The following is a 9045-nucleotide window of genomic DNA, read 5'->3' as shown; positions in this document are numbered from 1 at the left end:
AAAATCGCGAATATTACAAGTAATCTTATAATTTCTAGGGTTCTCTAGGTGTGTTTATTTTACATATAGAAAATGATTAAGTTTTACCAACTATTTTTGACAACGTCTTTATAAAGGCATAATCAAAAAAGCAATTAATATTATGGACTGTATAAACTTCAAAGAAGGTTTTGTTAATGTTTACTGTCTTCATTTTGCACGTAAAGTTAGATCATAAACAAATAAACCTACACAGTGTTTTATGTACCGTTTTCAACTAAATTAACAGACACCACATAAAAATCATTCTAGTGTCCATTTATTTGTTCTACGAAGTCAGATCGTCAAAACTGCGTGATTCGTGTACGTTATTTCTTATGTGATTGTACATAGGTGCTTTTTTTATTTTGTTTCGGACACATAATGCTAACTTAGTCGCCCACATTAGGTCATGGAATTGCTAAGTTGACCTTTAATATGCCCCAAGGAATTCCACTTACGCTTGCGTGAAAAGAGTGAGTGACTGCTTCGTTTTACGAAACTACTGAAGCCCTCAAACTCGGTCGTACACTTCATACAGAACACGATTCACAGATCAAAGACAGGAAGATTTCCCCATCTTAACAAGGTGATGATCTTACATTGATGTTCAGCTGTTTGCGCATCACTGAATTACATCCTTCATTGACTGAATTCGATTAATGGATGAGATTATAACCATTTCAGACGTTGCCGGTCGCTGTGTCTGATAGTTATGCAGACAATTTATGCGCCCTCTTCCGGCGAATATTAAAAACCCCAACGGAATCGATATATTTACAAATTTCTGAGTGGTTTCGCGGTAAACTTTCTGTCATTTCAAAGTTTGGTTATATTTTGTTACGTAGTAAAATAAAATGTCAAATATTCTTCCAAACTGTAAAAAAATTCTCAAAGAAATAAAAATATCTATAAATTTCTGTTTACAAACTATTGGTTCGTTTAAATAGAAGTTTAATTTCGTGTTTGTTTAACAGTATAAAACCTTAAATATTCAGCAAACAATATTTTATGTGTAAATACAATTTGAAATTATAAAAGTTATTTTCCTTGATTATATATTTTTTTATGTAGACACGTGTTTGTGTGGTTCTTTATTTAGAACTGAAAAGTGTCATTAGTTTTCGAGACAAAACTATTAATTATGTATACATCAAAGAGAGCAAATGCATATAAGAAAGTCGTGTCCTATGAGTATCCAAACACATTTCAAAATGAGACCAGTCTACAGATCACACAGTAACGAGATTAATTCGAAATCTAACATCGCCTTGAAAACTATAAAATAAATAACAACTTCCCACTAGAAAAAACAAGAATAGTCTAAACATGAATAACATTATTTGGTAGAGAACTATTGTACTGTAACTTAAAATACTCACATGTTTTGCCCTAAAATAATTGTCTACTCAATGAAAGTTGCTGTCCGTTTAACTAAATTTCATCATAAATGCTCTACCAAAAAAATCTATCAAAGAATTCTTTACCGACTCGTAAGTTAATTGTAACTTCACTCTATGGAAAAAAAGGAAAAAAAAAAACACTTTATACACACTAATATGATAAATGTACTCGGATCTTGAAATCATAAACAGTTTCAACAGATATTCTTATACGGCTCAATTAAACTCGTGACTTGAAGGTATGGTCCATCTTTAATAGATTATTCCTACAAGGGATTTTAAATATCTTTTATATGATTGAAATATTCTCTCCGGGTGGGCCATTTAAGACACCCTAATGATTACATTGAAACTAAACATAATTCATATGTATATTTTAGCGCATAAAATTATCTTGATGACCGTCCAACTTCATTTATTTCTTTGTTTGTTGTTGATTATAAAGCAACTTAATGCATTATCTCACGAGTATTGAAACTCGGATCTTAGCCTTTTAAGTTTTCAGACTTCCCGCTGAGCCATTAGGAGGAGAAGGCTTAACTCTAATAACATTTTATAAAGTGAAATTGTTTTACCATGATTAGCTTTCGTTCATTCGGCTTTACCCTCACCAATGATATTTATTTCCACTGTAATATATGTCATTGCTCTCTACTAGCGTTCGCGTTTGTTTGCGTCATTATCCTAGATACATAGGTCATGACCTTCATGATCCCTGCCGAGAGTATTTAAATGATAACTTAAGTGACTTAAGTCCATTTGCTAAATGTAGCATTTATTTTAAATGTTAATTTCTATGTATACTATATTACTCTATGTTGAGATTTCGTTTTATCTAACCATGGAAGAGCATTTTGATACCTAATTTTCGTTTTAAATAGAAACGACATTTATAATCAAACTAGGTTAATTTTAAAAAGCTTTTGATTTTTCACAACACTTATCTTAATTGAATATATCCAAAGTTAAAGCTAAGGTGGCCGTCTTACCCCATCTTTGTTGCTATAACTACCTACCACACCTGGCACAACATAACCACATTTGCGTAATATTACTTTGTAACCATTTTAAGTAGTTCTCGTCACTTCTGTTAGAAACAAGTAATAACTAATTATCTATAATTACAGTAAAACAAGCCTAAATACTCTCAAAAGTGACTTTTTGTTTGAATACCCAAGTTTCTCCAAAGCACTTATATTCACGGAGAATACATTACAGAGACTTGGAGATGGCAGTTTATTCCCAACTGACCACATTGCATTCGTGAATCATCCCTGACTATTTGGAAAGGATGATTTATGACTGTTTTTAAAAGGCCTAACAAAAAATCTAGGCTACAATGAGAGCATTAATGTCTGGCTAAACATTTTTATATCATATGCTATTAATTTCTTATTATAGTTGGATGGATTTGCTCAGAGTATTATGAGTAACCAAAGAGTGAATGTATTTCATCTGTAAATTGGGAAAGCTTCAGCAACCAATAAGTTTAAAGTTCACGGAATTCGTGTGAACTTCTTAAAATACTGATACTGGATATTCATTATGTTGTAACTTAGTATGTTATGTGTAGATTCTAAACTGTTAAAAACACAAATACTTCTCGATGTTTAGAACAAACTGTACTTTTATGGGGCGTGCAAAAATGTAACATGCATGATATCACTGTGGACTGGCTCTTTATAGAATGAAAAGTAACATAATAAATTGTGTGGTGATAAATTAGAGAAACTTAAATATTTTGATAACCCAGACATTCCTCTTTATTTTATCAATACATATTTAAACATGTACGAAGTATTGGTTTGTTCCCATTGGTGATTTCATACATTATGTGAAACAAACTGTTTGTTTTACTGTTAACCTATCAAACTAATAAACTGACCTTTTACATCACTGAGTGATTAGACTGTATCACCAGCTAGTCTTAGAATCAATCAACATGGCAAATGACTAGGTTTCTTAAAGTGATAATATCCTGGTTTTTGCCCGATATGGCCAGGTGGTTAGAGGCGCTCAATTCGTAATCTGAGGGTCGCGCGTTTGAATCCCTGTCACACCACACATGCTTGCCTTTCAGCAGTGGGAGTGTTATAATGTTACGGCCAATTCTACTATTCGTTGGTAAAAGAGTGGCCCAAGAGTTAGCAGTGGGTGGTGGTGACTAATCTTATACTGCTAAATTAAGGACGATTACCGCAAAATGTCTTCGTGTACCTTTGCGCGAAATTCAAAACAAACTAATTTGCAAAACTAAATGTAAAAAATAGCGTCTTCGGTGAATTATATATATCTTAGGGAATACTTACCCACATGGACTGATATATGTAAAACTAAAAAAGAAACCTAGCAAGCATAAATACACTGCTGGCCAAAATCTTCAGGCCAATGAACATAAAGAAAAAATATGCATTTTGTGTTGTTAGACTCAACCACTTATTTGAGTAATAAATATGAAAAGGGAAAATAAAAATTAAAACATTTTTAGTATTTAATAGGGAAAATGTGAACACTGTGAAATTAGCCTAAATACTAGCTGGTCAAAAGTTTAAGACCACACCAAAAAGAAGTCCTAAACAGTGTATGAAATGTCAAAACAAGAGGTCTCACTGGTGAATTGCACGGCCGTCATTGCGAATAACTACAAACGCTTATATTGACCATGCCAAAGCGAATGGTTGGAATGTTGTTCTAAGTGGTGAAGATGGCTTCACAAAGATCATGCACTGTTTGGAATTGACGTCCATTTCTATAGACTTCCCTTGCCGTCCACCCCAAACATTTTCAATGGGGTTCAGTTCGGGCAAACACGCTGGATGGTCCAAAAGAATCACGTTATTCGCCATGAAAAAGTCCTTTGTCGTGCAGGCATTGTGGATTGCAGCGTTGTCCTACTGAAAGATCCAGTCATTTCCACACAAACGAGGGCCTTCAGTCAATAAAGATGCTCTCTCCAACATGCCATGTAGCCAGCTGCTGTTTGACACCTCTATATAGCCTGAAGCTCCATTGTTCCATGGAAGGAGAAAGCACCCCAGATTACAATGAAATCTCCTCTACTGTGTCGTGTAGAAAATGTCCCCAGCGGGATATCCTTATCGTGCCAGTAACGTTGAAAGTCATCTGAAACATCCAGATTAAAGTTTTTCTCATCAGAGAACAAAACCATCCAGTTTTTTACGTCCTATGTTTGGTGCTTCTCAGCAAAGTTTAACCAAGCTGTTTTGTGGTGTGAAAGGAGGCGTGGCCTTTGAAGACGTTTATGGTTTTTGAAGTCTTTCTCTCGTAGATGTCGTCTTATTGTTCTTGAGCTGCATTCTGCGACCGTAAGGGCCTTAATCTGGTTCTACGATCGGCTGGTGTCTTGCCAGACAACCCATCAAATCCTCCTGCTCAACGCCGGCGAAATTTTCTTGGGCCAACCACCTAAAATTTTCGTTCCGTATCCCTCAGGGTCTTTTAAAAAATTTACAACAGCAGTTTTACTACGCTCAATCTCACCAGCGATGGCATATTGAGAAAGACCTTGCTTTTGCAGCTCGACAATTCTGCCACGTTCAAACTCTGTCCACTTTTTAGCCTTTGCCATATTTTTACCCAATGTAACACAGGAGATGTCAGTGGGAGATGTTGACAACACTAATGCTTGTACTCAACTGACTAAATTTCGTTATGTGTGTACCGATTAACGCTTCGTTTCAGTATGGTCTTAAACTTTTGACCAGCTAGTATTTAGGCTAATTTTATAATGTTCACATTTTCCCTATTAAATGCTAAAAACGTTTTTTTCCCCTTTTCTTATTTTCATCTTTCTAAGCTCTACTCAAATAAGTGGTTGAGTCTAATAACGCAAAATACATATTTTTTCTTTATGTTTATTGGCTTTAAGATTTTGGCCAGCAGTTGTAAATAAGATTATAAAAACAATGCTATAATTAAAGATCTATCCTGCCTCTACCAAAGAATCTATATGTTATAAATATCACGTGAGTTTTATCCATAGTTCCCTCTTATGATGATCGATTTTTTTCTTAAAAAGTGTATGATTTTGAAATTTTGCTGTTTCTGCAAATATTTATATTTATCCTATAGAGTGACATAGATTAAAGACATACACTGAGATGAAAGAAAGTAAATTAATTTATTTAAAAGTGTATTATATTCAACACTGACACCTCACTTGCTTTCAAACGTAACTCATTTTACTTTTCTGTTAACACGACTAAGCCAGAGTAGGGTTAAAATACTATGCACGGTTTAATCATATAATATATATTATCGATTCAATAAATACAACTTCGTGTATGCTAAAAACTTGACGTAAATTCCTAAAACTCTTTCTCTAAATAAATATCACGCTTTCTGAATATTTGTTTGAATAAATACCAATACTTATATAGTATAATAAAAGAATTAAGGGAATTAATCCGTATATGTTTTTCAAAATCGTCTAAACTGTTTCCAGACTATAATATTTGGACGGTTGCTAATTAGAAACAAAAAACTACTGATAATACTTTGCAAACGGACACGTAAGTTTTCGTTATAAATTAGAAAGTCCAAATAACAAGCTTAGTCGGATTTGGTAATTCCGAGATAAAGTATATAAGGCATGACGATTTTTTATATATATTTTTTCTACCTTAATTTACCTCCTGAACAATCTATAGTACGAACATCTTTATACCATATCTGTTTACATATTTTACATTGGATAACTGAAGCTTACTATCTACTTTTGTGTATTTACTTCTAATTGAACGGACCAATGAGATTCATGCATAGCATATTTATCGAAATAGATAAAATTGATAGAGAAGATAAGTTACAGTATTCGTTCAAACTTGTATTGAAGTAGACATGCTTACATATATTTAAATTATATTTTTGTATTTCTTCTCAGCATATTTAAACATTTATTTATGAGCGTGTGTGAAGATAATAAATATCCCCGAACCACGCGACTCACACGTTTTTTTGCATTTTATTTTTCTGGCTTATCTTTACTTAATACCACATTCAGGCAAGACTAGCCAAAATTTCACAAATCCTATTAAAGGCTTTTCGGAATTTTACAGTTCTATGAGGTTTAAATATATTTTAAGTTTTTAATATATATAATACCTTTTGTATTTCTATAATTAAAGTCAAGTACTCTCCATTACCCTTGTAACTTTATGTTTTATCAAAATATTGATATTTTACTATCAAACAGCGGTAGAACTAAGGACATGTTACATATTAAATATATTCCATTATAAAGCTTTGTGCTTAAATATAAAACAAAGCCAAATAAATAATAATATGAGTGAATGAGTCAAATAATAAGTCAATGAGATAATAAGATATTTAGCGGGAATCAAAATGCATTTTATATTTGCATTATTAACCGTGGATCTGTTTTTAAACCGGAGGTAAAGCAGTGTTTTGGAGTGGCAGAGTAGGAAACAAGAAACTCCGGTAATTGTTGTTGCTTCCACTAAGAAGATAGTCCGGGGTCTGTTGTATCAAACTGTGCAATCCTTGTGATGTTGAAGTAACGTATTTCTGTTGGGAGTTGTATGCACTAAGAGAAACATGGGTTTATGAAGTGTTCGTGCCACTTTACCAGCAATAGTCAAACATAAGACACTCAATTCAAATTATGCAACATTTGTTCATTGTCTGTTTCAGGTCGTTCTTTATTTTCTGATCTGGCTATAATTATTATGACTACTGTCCATGTCATAAATAAACATATTTTAGAGAATCTCTATGTCATCTTTGGGCTTAATGCGTAAATTTCCTTCAACAAAGGCAATCAAAAGAACCATCATGATCGCATCTACATCGGTTCCACAGGCTGCAAGTCGAACATCTAGGAATTTAGCACATGTAGGTAATAGAGGGAATAATGGTGACTGACTACCGCCGAAGAGTAGCAGGGTCAATTAGGCTTGTAGTTGTCTACTAAAGATCTGTATTGGTCTGGTACAAAAACCGAACGCAACGACAAACGAAGAAGAAGGTTGTCGTTGTAGACACGTTGGTTAATCAACAGAAAGTATAGTAAAAGGTCTCTGTTGACAATGTGGTCAGTCATAGCTGAACTAATTTTTGTCATATTTGGAAGGTGTAAATTTTGGGAGTTGTTTGTACATCACGATATGCTACAACCTACATAAGTTTCAACAAAAAAATGGAATAAACCCCAAAAATTTACATCCAATTCCTATAAGTGAGATGCCTCTAATCGAGGGAGAGATATTGTGTTAAATAATAGAAGTAATTTATTCATCGTTACCAATAAGTCGTAAACGATATTTTCCAATCAGTGAAACATTAAAATTTCATTATTAAAATATCAGTAATAATAAATTGTGAACTCTATACTTGGTCAAGAGGCCACGTTGGCACGAGATGTAGCAGATAGATTGTGGTTGACATACTATTGCAATCTTATTTATTTTTACATATAAGTTCTTATCACTTTTATTCTATACCTTTATTTTTACCTTAAATCTACATTAAAGGTTTTCACATTTCGTATCTCTTAAAATGTGGTTTCACGACTGTTGTTCTTTAATGAATGGAATTGAAGAGTCCAGTTACCCATGTCATCCATTTACACAGTCTAGTCCCTAAACTAAGTCTCTCAAAGTAAATACTCTGTACTCCATAATTTCAATGCAAGAGTAAGAATATATTATCTCATTAATTATTTCTTTGACCTCTCTTAATTATTGTATATATTAGTGATACGTTAAAAATATTGATTTATTCTACATAAAATTTATGATGTAAAGTACACTAAATAAAGAAAGATAGTATGATTGAGCACAACTAAATTTTGTGTCATACAAAATAGTTCACACGATGTAAGTCGGTTAATATTAGGCATAGATCAGTTGCTTTGTGGACTAGAGTTGATTTGTTTAGAATTAAGTACAAAACTACACAATGGGTTATCTGTGCTCTGTCCACCCCGGGTATTGAAACCAGATTTTTAGTGTTGGGAGTTCGCAACATAACACTGTGCCACTGGGAGGTTGCTAGAGTTTGATCTAATATAGATGTATATAACCCTGATATTATTCATATTATAACCTAGTTTGTTCCAATGTGCCTCTTATTAGGAATCCTAACAAAGTCTATCAAACTGCAAAAATTCCTTGTATAAACCTAATAGGAATAGGTAAGCTTTTTTTTAATCCTAACACATATCCGAATGTTAAAATTTCTTTTATAACATAGCTGAAAGCAATATTCGTCTGACAGAAATATCTAATTATTAGAAATTGCATCAAAACAATCACTTGTAAGCACTTCTATTATAACTTACTTGCTAGGGTTACTCTTGTTACCTGTCCGATATTGAGGCTCTTTTCATTACCTGGTTGACACATACATTTTTATTTCCTCTCCAATTGAAGTTTAATTGGACCCTTCCGTGCAGTTGGGATATATCTGCCCCCACACATGTTTGCGCAGGAGTGTTGTACAAGTACAACTTTGATTAACTTTGTTTGTTTGTTTTCGAATTTCGCACAAAGCTATTCGAGGGCTATCTGTGCTAGCCGTCTCTAATTTAGCAATGTAAGACTAGAGGGAAGGCAGCTAGTCATCACCACCCACCGCCAACTCT

This window comes from Tachypleus tridentatus, chromosome 7 (assembly GCF_004210375.1).
Source record: "Tachypleus tridentatus isolate NWPU-2018 chromosome 7, ASM421037v1, whole genome shotgun sequence".
NCBI classification, from domain to species: Eukaryota; Metazoa; Arthropoda; class Merostomata; order Xiphosura; family Limulidae; genus Tachypleus; species Tachypleus tridentatus.
This window is presented reverse-complemented; position numbering follows the sequence as displayed.